This window comes from Lynx canadensis, chromosome D4 (assembly GCF_007474595.2).
Source record: "Lynx canadensis isolate LIC74 chromosome D4, mLynCan4.pri.v2, whole genome shotgun sequence".
NCBI classification, from domain to species: Eukaryota; Metazoa; Chordata; class Mammalia; order Carnivora; family Felidae; genus Lynx; species Lynx canadensis.
In genome coordinates this window covers 9,201,506-9,215,853 of record NC_044315.2, presented here as the reverse complement: position 1 = coordinate 9,215,853, position 14,348 = coordinate 9,201,506, and the positions used below count along the sequence as shown (strand labels likewise).

At 43.4% G+C, this 14,348-nt stretch overlaps 1 long non-coding RNA gene across 1 annotated transcript; it reads left to right on the top strand.

The window, feature by feature from the left end:
* The first annotated feature begins 269 nt into the window (after positions 1-269).
* Positions 270-10,460, top strand: LOC115499742. The gene is made up of 5 exons (XR_004344369.1): positions 270-440; positions 4,080-4,133; positions 4,543-4,663; positions 8,296-8,411; positions 9,293-10,460. It is a non-coding gene; the product is annotated as an uncharacterized LOC115499742 (long non-coding RNA).
* The last annotated feature ends 3,888 nt before the right edge of the window (positions 10,461-14,348 follow it).

Genomic DNA, 14,348 nt, shown 5'->3' with positions numbered 1-14,348 from the left:
TTGAAATTAAATCTACATTCCAAGGCTTTCCAAATGAGAAGACATTTTTTAAAAAGGGGAGGGAAAGATGCTCCCCCTTCTCCCACTCGCCTGCCCGCCTCCCCATACTCACTTATTTCGGAAAGAGCGCTTTAAGGCACCCCAGTGACAGCAGGGTGACCAAGAAAACACAGGTGCACCACGTTTATGGAACATCACGTTGGCTAGGAACACATCCGAACTGCGCATCTATACATATCACCATGCAGAGAATTGCCATTTCAAAGGGGGAAAAATTGAAAAGCAGAATTAAGTTCATAAATACTTGGTTTCCTTATTTTGATGCAACACAAAGGCAGAATATCCAGGACCCTGTGGACCCCTATTGTCAGCTTCAGCATTCGCCAACCACAGTAATTCAACCCCAAAATCTCCGCTCTACACCACGCAGGCTATAAAAAGTAAGTACCTTTTCCCTCATGCCACCGCCACCATATTGTTTGCAGACTCTCAACACTGTGTATTTCTCTGTATCAGGAGAAGCTCAGGAATGCGGTGCGAGTCTTTTTTCTTCTTTTTAACCGGATAAAGTAATAGATTCCATTGTAACTCTTCAGTACACTTGCGGAGGCACTCATTAATGCTAATGGAATCTGCATGTAGGTATTGAAAGGAAAATGCAGTTGCCTGCATCTGTGTAGTCTTTATTTTCATATCAGACCAAGCACAACACTGTACGCTCGAGAGTTCAATGGCACCTCCATCTTCTAATTCTGAAATTTAAGTAACTCGGATTAAAAATGATCCCAGTCATTATGAAATTGGGTGTTCCCACTAGCAAATGGGATGGACGCTTCTGCTTAGATTACTATGATTCCAAGAGGCCAGTACCAGATGATGAGTCTTTAGTAAAATAAACAGCCAATGTTGTAATAATAAAACAGGCTAAAAAAAACACAGAAACTCCCTACTGAATCAGGACAGACTATATCCTCATTATTAAAAAATTCCATATTAAATTACCCATATGCATCTCCAGAGGAGTGAAAACACAAGATGAGGAGAAGAGAATTGAAAATAATCATTGTTTAGTTGAGATTCCAGACCTGCCGGCAGTGAATATTGGTACTAGGCATTAATAAACTATGTGGAGGTGTCTGGGGCCCATGGAAATCCAGACCATGCACTTCATTAGGTCCTGAACTTCACCTGGAATCTTCTGCCGCAGGTGATGATTTCCAAGCTGTTTTGTTCTTGATTATTTTCAGTCCAAGTAAAATGGACAATAAAGAGAAGATGCTTCTATAGATTTCCATGATGGATGTTCACGACCAAAATAACTTTCACCATCTGATGTATTTCACAGTCTTAAGTTAAAACAGACCCGGTATAATATGCTTGTACATCTGGCTCAGGTGGTTTCTTTGCCATATGTTTGTGAAATAATCCAAGGAGATGTTACAATTGTACCGTTCCCCTTGGGACCTGAACAAAATGTGCCCACAAAGAGTTACCTAATTATTCATTCCTGCCAACAACATCCTCGCCTAATAATAAGGGGGTGCTTAAAAATGAGACAATAGTGCTTTCAATCTTGAGAGATGTCAGTGCCACTTATTGTTTCGAAAACTGAAAGTCTTTTGCATTTTTTTAAATAAGAAAAAGATCCTTGGCCTTTAAAGCAGCACTCTGCAGGTGGTATATTTGGTATTCCTGTGGGGGCAAATGTTGCCATACTGATCAAGGCCAATGCTCCCCTGGAACTCAGCGGACCAGTAGCCACTGTGGGACTTAGTGACCCCAAAGGTGATAGTATCTACAGAGTGGCTGTTCCGGTAATAGAACACATTAACGGAGAACTTTATAATTGGCAAATTGCTTTCATCTATGTCACCACATTGACTTCTCAAAACAACCTTGTAAAGCAGGGGGAAAAGGCCCACCTTATTTAGCCTTGCCAACGGTGCTGATTCTTTATAGCGCTAATTAGCCAGAAATGTGAGCATCTTTTTTAAATGAAAAAATTAAAAAATTTTTTAGTCTTGATCCCTAAGCCCCAGTTGCCACAATGCAGCTCTCGCTTTGAATCTGACAATCTGCTTTTTCCCCTGTTCCCGAACTTGCCTCCTTTTGTCCCATGACTGACTCTCTCAATGCTCTGTTGATTCAAAATACATAATTTGATTTTGTTTCAAGGGTTAGAAAGGACACAAAACACAGTGGGGAAAGTAACTTAATGATTAAAATACAGGCCTACCACGAAAATACAGATTTGAATGAGGCTCCAGGCCAGGTCAAAGGTCAAATGGATAAATCATGCTCTTGGCCTAGCTTTCTCCACCACTAAATCAATTTGAAAGAATGTGGCAAAGATGAAGATACCAGCCAATAAATCTCTAGGCATGCGTTAATTGTGTATTTATGGAGATGCCAAATGCTAGGAGAGTTGTGTTTCCATAAGGTTTAGGCTGACAGACCCTAAAGGGCCAGATTAGTTTTGACATTGTTTTTCCCCAGAATCCAAATCTCAGGCTCAAACAGGACACAAAGAATGAGAAAAGGAGGCTAGGAGATTTGCCTCGGGTTACCCAGTTCATAAATGGGTCTGTCCATTTGTGTCCAAGATGCTCACTTAAAACACCTGGGAACTACCAAGGAACTACCTTCTTTCTACTTTGCTAGTTAACCTTAACAGTTTTGGATCACTCAATAGCCAATATTTTCTGGATATATATGCCCCACGAGAGGAAAAGTGAGTTATTATGAAGAAGTAATTGAATACTGTTCTCTTGTTCGGGTAAGAGATTCCCCAGGCAAGATTTTTTTCCCACTCATGGCAATTACAGACTTTCTGAAAATTCCTTCACTCTCTTAATGCTTACTGAGGGCCTACTAGTATATTACATGCTGTGGATACAAAGTTGAGAAAGCAAGGTCCTACTCTCAGGGCATTTAAACAAGCAGAGACTCAGACTTGCAAACAAGTCAATCTGATAAGATTTACAAAATCGGATGATCCACAAAGTTGACTGGGACATTAGGATAACACATTTCAATCTGTCCTGGAAAACTTCTCAGAGGAAAGAGAAGTATGAATAGGTGTTTTCCAGGCAGACAAAAGATTTCCAACTATATGGTATGAGTCAGAGATGCTAATGATCGATTGTAAATTGAGGCAGAAACGTAATCAAGTTTTTGTATTTGAACTCTGGGGCTACTATGAAGGTGTGGGCGGGGGGGGGGGGGGGGGAAGGGTTGGTGGAAATGGAAGTTCCTGGAGAGAAATGTCAAGGATTATATTGAAGTGGTTAAGGGAGTCAGTGGACCTGATCAAGTAACATGGTAGCCCCCTTAGACATGACAGATAAGCGAGAGTAGAATACATAGGGATACGTTGCCTGGAATGTGAGAAAGGGGTCCAAGGATCCCAGAATGGTGGCTTGGGAAACTGAGGGAAGGGTCTAACATTCAATCATATGAAGAATCTAGGAGGGAGAGAGGCTTTTGTGTAGTAAATAGGTATGGGCCCCAAAGCAGAGATGTTCTATTCTGAACATCCTGAGTTTGCAGTGCCTGTGGGATACCCAGGTGGAACTTATTTAGAAAACAGTTGGAGACGTGGGCTCAGGATAGAGATTTAGATGTAAAACCTTGGGACCCAAGATTTTCCCCAAAAGTGAATGGGAAAGAAAACCCTGGCGTTTAAGGAGAGGGGAGAGAAATAGAACCCAGTCAAGGCACCAGAAAGGAGTAACCAGTGCAGAGGTAAACGAGGAGAGAGAGAGATGGGGGCGGGGTGGGGGGGGAGGGGGGGGATATTGTGAAAGGCAAACCAGAATTGCAAGCCTGGGAGAATAGTCAGCAGGCAGGACAAGTCATATAAGATGAGAATTTTAAATGCGTCAGGAAGTGAGCAGGGCAACTTCAGTGCACTGACGTGCCTAGAGCCAGGTTAGAATGGTTCCAGCAGTGAATGTGTAATGTGGAGTCAGAGTGAGGAAATCCAGCTTGCGCTTTGTGAAAGAAGGGCTGTCAAAAAGAGAAACTTAGGGGTGCTAAAAAAATTAGCTATTTAAATAGGTTTTGTTTGTTTTTTAAAGGAGAGGGATGAACATATTTGTACACTGAGGGGAACAGCCAATGGAGCATCGGAGGTAAGAAAAGGACCTTGCTGACAAAGCACGTTTTCTAAGGAGGCAAGGTGGAATAATACCCCATAGCACCAGTGGACAGAGTTGCCTTTGACAGGAAAACTGTCTTTGGCTAGCAATGGGGACAGGGAAAGGATGGGTGCAGAGGTGGATGGGCTTGTGGCTGAATGGGTGGGAAAATGAAGGACGCCATTTTTGATGGCGGCCAGTCCCTGACTTCGAAACAAGGTCATCCCAAAGAGAAGATTGAAAGCTTTGAAGAGTGGTAAAGGTTTGGAATAGCAGCTGAGGGAAATGGGAGAAGCACATGTAATAGGACTGCTGAGTAACACTGAAGGCAAAACTGAGATTAGTTTCACTCCAGATTTATGGTCTCCATTCTCTATGGTTGTGATTTTTCTTTTTCCTCCAGCAGAGGAAATGTTTACAGCTCAAGGAATGTTTACAGCTAAGGAGGCTCCATGGAGGATTGCTTGAAGGACATGAAGTCCATCTGTCTCCCTAGATAGTTTAGATTATATCTCAAGGTCAAGGTAAGCCATCCAAACTAAATACTTGAACCATATTGTTTTAGCTCCTTTTACTTTTACTCACGTTTAGTGAATTGCATGCTGGCATTGGGCCCCGGCTTGCATTGTGGGACCAACAAGAAACAATCATCGGCCTGTCAGCCTTCGTTATTAGCATCATGGAGGACGTTGAGAAAGCCACTAGCCTTCCAACCAGCATGCCCACTCGTGAGGGCACAAAGAGCCATTTCCCTTACTCCCAATGCCAGAAAACAATAGGTTTTTCATTGGCAACAACAATATGTGTATCTGGGGGTACGGCGAGGGATGGGCAAGAGCAGAGTCTTGAAACCACAAAGCTTGGGTTCAAATCCAGCATCCTTCATCTAGCAGCTCGTTGACCTTGACCCTCTTAATTTCTCTGGGCCTCAGTTTCCTTGTTTGTAAAATAACAAAAATAATCCTACCTCCTTCATAAGGCTGCAGTAAAAATTAAAAGACACAATCAGTGTAGACGTGTTTAGCACCGTTGTCTGGCAAATCATAAGTCCACCACACATGTTTGCCATTATTGTTGTTGTTACAATTATTATTTTACAGCCGCTCTTCTTTGGTTTTGTGTTTATGTTTTGCTTTCATCCTCACAGTGGCATGAATTTGCATGTATTAATTCACCTCTGGTTTCCAGTTAATATTCTTTCTTTCTTTTGTTCTTCACCTATAGCCCACTTATTTGTTGTCTGCTATCCACCTGGCATCATTTTGCAATGAGGCAGAACACAAAAAAGTAAACTGAAAGAGGCCTTAAGCCAATCAATAGTTATGAGGATAAGTCTGTCTATTTTTGCTCTTGATTTGAGAAGAGTTTCAAAGATGGTAAAGAGGGCTTGGAACTTTCCTATCCCACATCTGTGTCTCGAAATGCACGTTTCCTTGAAGTCTGTTTTACCTGATATTTACTTTTCTTACGATCATTCTTGATTGGCCCCTGCAGGGACTTAGACCTAACTCAATATTTGCTCAGACACTTCTCCTTGTGAATAAACAGCATATGCTAATTTAATTGGGGAGAGGGTTGGATTATTGTAGTTTGAGAAAAAGCTATAGTTTCATGGTGGGATCAGGGCCAGACTTGCTAGTCGGAGGGCCTGCCTTTGGCTGTGGCTCTGGCACTCGCAGCTCTCTGTCGTCGAACCTCCCTTGCTTCAGTTCTGTGGCGGAGTAGGGTTAACAATAGTGATCTCACAGTGTGGTTGCAAGAAAGAAAGAAGGCGCTCAGCAGAAATGAGTTGAATTCTGCATGTAGCGCAAGAGACAGCGTTCCAATTGCCATTCAAACTTGCACTTGAAAAATTGGACCAAGTAATTCAAACTTCCTTTAAACATATTTATTTAGTTAGTTATTTTTATTTAATGTTTATTTATTTTTGAGGGAGAGAGAGTGCGAGCAGGGAAGGGACAGAGAGAGAGAGGGAGACAACAGAATCTAAAGCAGGCTCCAGGCTTTGAGCTGTCAGCACAAAGCCCTATGTGGGGCTCGAACTCATGGACTATGAGATCATGACCTGAACCGAAGTTGGACGCTGAAACTACTGAGCTACCCAGGCACTCCTTCTTTTCAACATATTTTTTTTTTATTTTTTTTAAACGTTTATTTATTTTTGGGACAGAGAGAGACAGAGCATGAACGGGGGAGGGGCAGAGAGAGAGGGAGACACAGAATCGGAAACAGGCTCCAGGCTCCGAGCCATCAGCCCAGAGCCCGCCGCGGGGCTCGAACTCACGGACCGCGAGATCGTGACCTGGCTGAAGTCGGACGCTTAACCGACTGCGCCACCCAGGCGCCCCCTTTTCAACATATTTAAAGGCAACCCAAACATACTTATCTTACTCAACTTAATTATTTGAACTTTGAAATTTACATACTAGCCATTTAAGAATATTTAGTCAAGAGGTGCCTGGGTGGCTCAGTCAGTTAAGCATTCGATTCTTAGTTTCAACTCAGGTCATGATCTCACGGTTTTGTCAGTTTGAGTCCCCTGTCAGGCTCCACATGGAGCTTGTTTGGGACTCTCTCTCCCTCCCTCTCTCTGGGCCCCTCCCTGATTCGTGCTGTCTGTCTCTCTCAAAATAAATACATAAACTTTAAAAAAGGAAAAAAAAAAGAGTATTTAGGGGAGCCTGGGTGGCTCAGTCCATTAAACGTCCGACTTTGGCTCAGGTCACCATCTCGCGGTTTGTGGGTTCGAGCCCTGCGTCCGCCTCTGTGGTGACAGCTCGGAGCCTGGAGTCTGTTTGTGATTCTGAGTCTCCCTCTCTCTCTGCCCCTCCCCCACTCATGATCTGTCTCTCAAAAATAAACAAACGTTAAAAAAAAATTTTTTTTAAAGAGTATTTAGTCAAAAGTCAAAACAAAAAGCTTTAATTCCCTTTTAAGAATAGTCAAGGACTTTCATCTTTGTGTCAGAATATCACTGTGACCTGTAATGTCATCAGAGAAACATGAAAACTCTCCCAGATTGTATTCTTTGCCTCCTCCTAAATAAATAATCTGAAAAACCCCTTGATACACAAATCACATCTGCTTTATCTCCTGGCAGGTAACAGCTCTTGGTTTTTGTCTTGTTTCTCTCGCTGTTACTGTTGGTGTTTTCTTGCTGTATGGACCAATAAGTCCATGCGGATGAAAGGCAGCTTTGGTTTTGTTTCAAATCAAAGCGTGTGGGTGTGGGACGGTTTATCCCACATGTTGATATCAGAAGGAGAGCGGGAAGGGTTGGGAGCGATGCCTGAAGGAAATCAGACGTCTTCCTTCTCCGTCCGCACCCCCCCACCCCCTGGCTGAACTTGGAGACCCGGAGGGCAGGGCGTGTTGCTGATGGGCCACTCCCACCCACCGCCGAACACCCTGAGAAATCAGTGTCGGGCAGCACAAAAAGAGCCCGACTACAATGGTTGGTCTTCAAAGGGGCTCATTTATTATATCGCTCAGTGCCCCACAGAGTTGCTCGAAGCTCGTAACTGCCACTGATTTCAAAGAGAGCTCTGAACTTGCATACGCTTCACAAGGCACGGCGCGGGATGAGAAATAGTCTGAGTGGCTTGAAGCCATGTTCAGACATTTTTTAATGTTCGTAAATGTCTTTGGCACCATCAGTTTCACATAGAAACCCACTTACCTCCTGCCGCAAAGTGTGAAATAAAGCCATTTTCAAGCCTGGGTAGGGGATGGTCTGGAAATTGGGCTAAATCTTAAAACTGCATGAAGACTGAAAATAGGATTCACAAGCTGGGGCTCAGCTCTCACTAAATCACTTCTAAAGTCAGGTCACCGCGACCCCCTGCTCTGCCAGATAATGTCAGCGCCGTCTTTAAAGGGTTAAGACGGTAAAATGTGGTCACCTTAGTGGCTCCCAAACTGAGGGCCCCCAGCTCCAAGGCATCCCCAAATAAGTGGTCCATTGGAAGGAAACACTATTTCAACTGGGGTTTGATGGGGACTCTAACTGGGACAGCCCTGGGGAGCCTCGGGTTAGAGATTAACATTTCCTACCACCCCCCTGTCTCAAGAGATGCTGTGGGTCCCCGCTTGATCTAGGAGGTTTGTGGGAGTCAGAGTAAGATCCGTCAAAGGCATTCTTATTTACCACTTGCAGAAAGATCAGACATACGCCCCGATTCTGTTTCTGTGGCTCTCCAGTCCCCACCACAAGGAGAGAGAGAGTTTCCTTGGGGACTCAGAAGTGACTTCTATACTCCGGGAGGCTCTTGGGTAAGTAACTGCAGAGCCCTCTGAATGGCTTTATGAGTGCCTTGCTTTTAGAAGGATGCAGGAAAAAAGTGTCCAATCCATAGTCACTGTTCAATAAACATTTACTAAATCTTGGGCAATGTGTTGTATTAGCCACCGTCCTTAGTAAGAAACAACAAGTTATTTATTGGGAGAAAAAGGAATTAAATAACGAGACATTCGTTGTGGTTTTCAGAAATCCAGAAACTCCCTCCACAAATTTGAAGCCATACAGCCTCTTCAAGAAAGTATTTTGCTAAGCATTTATCTACTACAAATCCTCACTATTTCTTTATTCCCTTAACCAACGCTTGCTGAGCTCCCGATACAAGCTCATGTTAATTCCACTTGCTGGGGTTCAACAGCCAACAAAGCAGCCCAAAGTCCCCACCCTCAGTGAGCTTGTGTCTTAGTGGTGAAGACACATGATAACAAAGTAAGTACGAAAGCTCTCGAGAATCTGAGATGGTGGGAGAGAAGCAGGAGAGAGCAGGCGGAGAGGAGGTACAATCTGAGAGGAGATGGAATTGTGAGGTCCTTTGAGTAAAGAACTTTTAGGGAGCCTTCTTTTTAAGTGCTTGCCTTTTTTATCTTTCTGTTCGTTCAAATGTTGGTAGAAAGGAACTCAGAATTACCTGTGACATCTTTTTAAAACTTAAGAAGTGGGGTGCCTGGGTGGCTCCGTCAGTTAAGCGTCTGGCTTTGGCTCAAGTCATGATCTCACGGTTTGTGAGTTCGAGCCCCACGTCGGGCTCTGTGCTGACAGCTGGGAGCCCGGAGCCTGCTTCGGATTCTGTGTCTCCTTCTCTCTCTGCCCCTCCCCTGCTCATGCTCTGAAAAATCTCTCTCTCTCTCAAAAATAGATAAACGTTAAAAAAACTTCTTTAAGAAAAGAAGTGAAGACATCTTGCCCAAAGGATGAGAAGGCAAATCAGCCCTGCTCCCAGGTCCTGGCCACGGTTTGGCTGTGCTGTGATGCAACCACGAAGCACGTCCCACGGAAACAGGCCTACCGCCTGGTCTCGAGCTCTGCGCACAGTGAGAGCTCAGTAAATGCTGTTCACCTACACATAAGATCCATAGTCTTAGATCAGCTCTAAAAGTAATGTTTGTTTGTTTTTTGACAAAAAGACTGTCTCCGTGTTTGTGTGGGTAGATACAGCCGTAGAGACAGATGAGGCATCACAAGTGGTTCCTGGGAATTTATCAAACCATATTTATTCACGGTAGCATCCCTAAATTTCCCCATCGTCAATATAAATACCTCTGACAAATCTATCTTCACTTACCGCTGCCCTTAAATATTTGAGGCAAAATGCCGGCAGGCTGTCTCCCTCCTTTCTGGCCCGTCTCCTTATCTCTGAGATGCGACAGCCACCGCTACCCCTAAAACACGACATATTTCTATCCTTTCTCCCTTCCTTCCCCCTTCCTTTGATCCCTCCTTTTCTTTCTTCGGTGTCTGCGCTGTGCCAGGCATGTTGAACTCCAACAGGCTCCATCCCAACCACGCTAAAAACAATGAACCCTTAATATAGGTACTGTTGGAAACAGCAAAAAGAACCGTGTAGAACGGAAAGACATGAGAGCCGCTAATATTTTTTATTGGAGAACATTTCTCAGGAGAATATATGAGTGCTGCTGCCACTCATATCACTCACTTGTACCCTCCCTTATGCCCAGCAGTTGACAAGTCCTCTTACACGTGTATCTCATACGTTCCTCTAAATTGTTGTTTCTCAAAGTGTGGTGCCTGACCAACAGCAGCAGCAGCTCCTGGAGATTTCTGGAAATGCAGGAGCCCAGGCTCCACCCCAAAACCTCCTGAAACAGACTACATTTTAATAAGATCCTCTAGAGCTTGGTAGTTTGAGGACCTGTACTCTCAATAGTCCTGCGAGGGAATTGGAAATTCTCTTGCCTAATTGACCGAGAAGGAAGACGCAAAACTGGTGTGTGTTGAGGGGAGGGGCGGTGGCACTTCGGTGGCTCAGTTTGTTGAGCATCCGACTCTTGATTTCGGTTCGGGTTATGATCCCACAGTTTGTGAGTTTGAGCCCGCATTGGGCTCTGCACTGTCAGTGCAGAGCCTCCTTGGGATTCTCTCTCTTTCCCTCTTTGTCTCTCTGCCCTTCCCTCGGCATGTGCACTCTTTCTCTGTCTCTCTCAAAAATAAATAAACGAAGAAAGAAAGAAAGAAAGAAAGAAAGAAAGAAAGAAAGAAAGAGGAAAGGGAAAAGAAAAGAAAAGAAAGAGAGAAAGAGAGAAAGAAAAGAAAAAAGAAAAGAAAGGAAAGAAAGAAAGAAACAAAACCGGGGTCCAAAGATATTCATTTAACTAATAGATAACAAGACGGGAGTCAAAGACCAATCTTCTTTCCACACAACTATGTCCCCTCTTTGGACACTCTTAGAGGAAACTGTCGCATGCCTCTTTTTGGATCTGACATCGCCCAGCCCAGTATTTCATAAGAAGCATCTGTACAGTAATTATAGCCTGATATTGTCCCCTGGTGGTAAGTCGGCAAATGTTAATCTCCTACGTGATTATATATTCTTTGGTAGGCTGGTCTTGCTGTCTCTTGTCTGAAAGGTCTAAGGTTAATTACATGAAAGAAATTTCAGATTTGGAAATTTCTCCGATTTTTTCCAATTCCTTATCGGAGAAGAACATGTTCACTGGTTCACATAATTTTTGAAGTTTCTATTGCAGTTTTGTTTTCCTAAAGCAGGTTCTTAAGTGTTTCGTCGAAAAGGGAACAGCCACTAACTCAGAGGAAGCACTTCTTTGTGCACCAGACTCGTACTCTCTATGTGTTGTCTCCTGATTCTCGGAGAGACCTAAGAGATTGGCTCCGTTACCCTGTTTTACTTTGTGGAGGCTGAGAGTCAAAGGAGACACAGTGGCAGTGCCGGGAACCAAGTCAGATTCCATCCTACCTTGCTGGCCTCTTCGTAGAAGTAAGTCTTGCCTGAATTGGAAGGTGACCCAAGGCAGGGGAAGGGATTATCATTCCCTTCTGTCTTTTGTCACCACTGACGATATGACATTTACCACCCACCCACCGTATTTTTTAAAGGAGAAAAGTGGCCACCGAACTCTTCCTGGTTTTAAGGGTGAAGTAACAGGACTGAAATCAAAACAAAGAGGAACCAACTCAACTAGAGGGATACAAGTTACATAGGCAGAACCTCCCCGTAATGGACCAGAAACTCAACCCAGCAGTCTCGCCGGGCAACATACTTGGGAAAGCCCGTTTCTTCACCACACAAATTGGCTAAAATCCAGACGTAGGATCGAAGCAAGGCTCTCTAAACTGGTTCGCCTTAAATTCTTCGTGCTCAACAGAGAAGCAGAGAATTTCTGACTCTAAGAAAAGAGAATGAATAGATTTCTCACTGAGAAAGACATCATCTCCCAGGCTCTCTTGTATCTGTGTTCTCAAAACTCCAGCCCTGTCAGCTCAGTCCCAGCTGAGACACTGGACCGAAATATCCTCTTGTGTTACTCTCCGGGAGTCTGCAGATAGTTCGTGTACAAGCCGCTCCACTCGTCTTAAGGATTTAAATAGAGTTATAACTACTCAGATTTTAATATATGCTACAACTGTTTTGGTGGCTTGGCATTTAAGGATGCAAACTTTCCAATCTCTTCTAGAAGCGTGACACCATAAAAGGGACTACCGTAATTAGGAATAAAACTGTGTAGTCCTCATTAACCAGAAAAGCACTTTCTAAACCCAGGGAGGCTCTACTTCTATTCCAAGAAAAGTCAAGAAAACGGTGTCTCTAGAACCCAATAAAGATTTTGGGTCAACTTGTCCTCTCTGGAATTGACTGGGATTGATGTGAAATGCCTTTAAAAGCAAAAGAACAACAAATATTTCTAGCAGAAGAGACCTAAGTGGAGAAAAGGCTGAAGGATCATGTTAAGCTCAATCTTGTTTCAAGTTGTGCTATTATTTAAGTCTTGATTGCCCAAATTCATTCAGCCTTAGTGCATTGTGATAGAGCCTGCCCTTATTAGCCAAGGACGTTATGGTAACTGGTTGTGGGTCTACTGTTCTCATGGTTACAACATGTGACCAGAAGAATGCTTTCTGAATTGAGGCCGGGAGTGATAAGCCCCTGGTGACTCAAAATAGCTAAGGAGTGTATATAAAACCAGGCACAAGCTAGTCTCAAAGATAATTGCAGGCTTTACTTTAGTTCTTTAATCTCCACATCCATTTCTGTCCTGCCAAAACTGTCTACACAGGGGCCTCACCACGGCATTAGTCACAGTAAGAACCAAATGTTTTATAAGCTGGTATCTTCTTATACCTGTCCAAGGGGATTTGGTCACTCAAATCACAAATGAACCATGTTAGAAGGGGTTTGGCTGTGAGGCAGTCCCACACGTAGGAGGAAGACAAGAACATTCTGGAGGAATTTGATTTATTTATGTTTTCTGCATAGTACTTGGGATGTGTCTGCTTCCTGGAAAAGCTACATTGATAGATTGCAGGGATCAGAATATCTCGCTCTAATTCTCTCTTTTTGCCAAAATTCTTATCACCCATGTTTTAAAACCTAATTAAGCTATGGTTCATTTATAACAAAAGGACACCAGACAGGATCCGGGCTCTAATCTCTGCTTTGTCACCAACCAGCTCTGGGGCTGTAGGCAAATGAGCTTTCCACCGGAACTCTGTTGTTTTGTCTTGTAATCATAACACCTGAATTTATTAAACACTTTCTCTGAAGTAGGGGTTAAGCCAAGCACTTTGACCAGAGTATCTCATTTAAACCTCACATACCTCCCCTAGGTGGGTTCTGTTACTACCTCCATTTTGCAGACGAGGAAACTGAGGCACAGAAAGGCTGAACAGCTTGTCCAAAGTCACACAACTGGGATGCAAAAGAGCCAGGATTTTAACAAGTTTCCTGAGCCTGCACTCTAAACCCCTGGGCTGCACGTTTCTCTGATTCCCCCGCTCGCCCAGCATAGGAGGCCTTCTTGCTCCAGAAATCCCTAACTACTTAGAGATGATTTGGTTTAACTCATGTGGCTCATCTAAGCTGTTGTGTGCTATTTCATTTCTTAATTTTCTAAATCTTTTTTTTTTTCTAAAATCTTGTTTCCTCGACTGAGTAAAATGTCTGAATGAGTCCACGGAAAGACCTTCTTGAGGATGGTTTAGGTTTTATGCCCTTTATAGATCCCTTCCTTTACCAATGGAAATAATAATGCCTGGCTTAAAGGGAGGCTCCAAGCAAAATGTCTGTAAGGTGAAAAACACTGTATGAATAGCATTTGTTACTCATATTTTAAAATACTCTTTCAGGGAAGCCTTTCTTTCTTTCTTTCTTTCTTTCTTTCTTTCTTTCTTTCTTTCTTTCTTTCTTCTTTCTTTTTAATGTTTATTTTTGAGAGAGAGAGAGGGACAGAGAGAGAGAGAGAGAGAGAGAGACAGAGTGCGAGACGGGGAGGGGCAGAGAGAAAGGGAGACACAGAATCTGAAGCAGGCTCCAGGCTCTGAAACTGTCAGCACAGATCCTGACACAAGGCTCGAACTCACGGACTGTGAGATCATGACCTGAGCTGAAGTCAGACGCTTAACCGACTGAGCCACCCAGGCTCATATGATGTATTCTTCATAGTGTGGAGCACTGTGCCCTCAGAGTTGTGAGGTGCTGAAGAGGATGTGTTGATCATTACTTTGATTGCACTTTGCAATTAAGAAAAGAATTCTTAAATGCATTTTTATTTACCTTCACACCATAAATTGATGTAGCAGGAGGAACAGTTTAATGGAGATACTGAAGCAAAGGAAGAGAACTAACATTGACTGAGGACCTGAATTTGTCTTGGATACTATTTCACTAAATTCCCACCATCTGTCTGTAAGAAAGGTAAGCAAAAACCAAGCACAGAGGG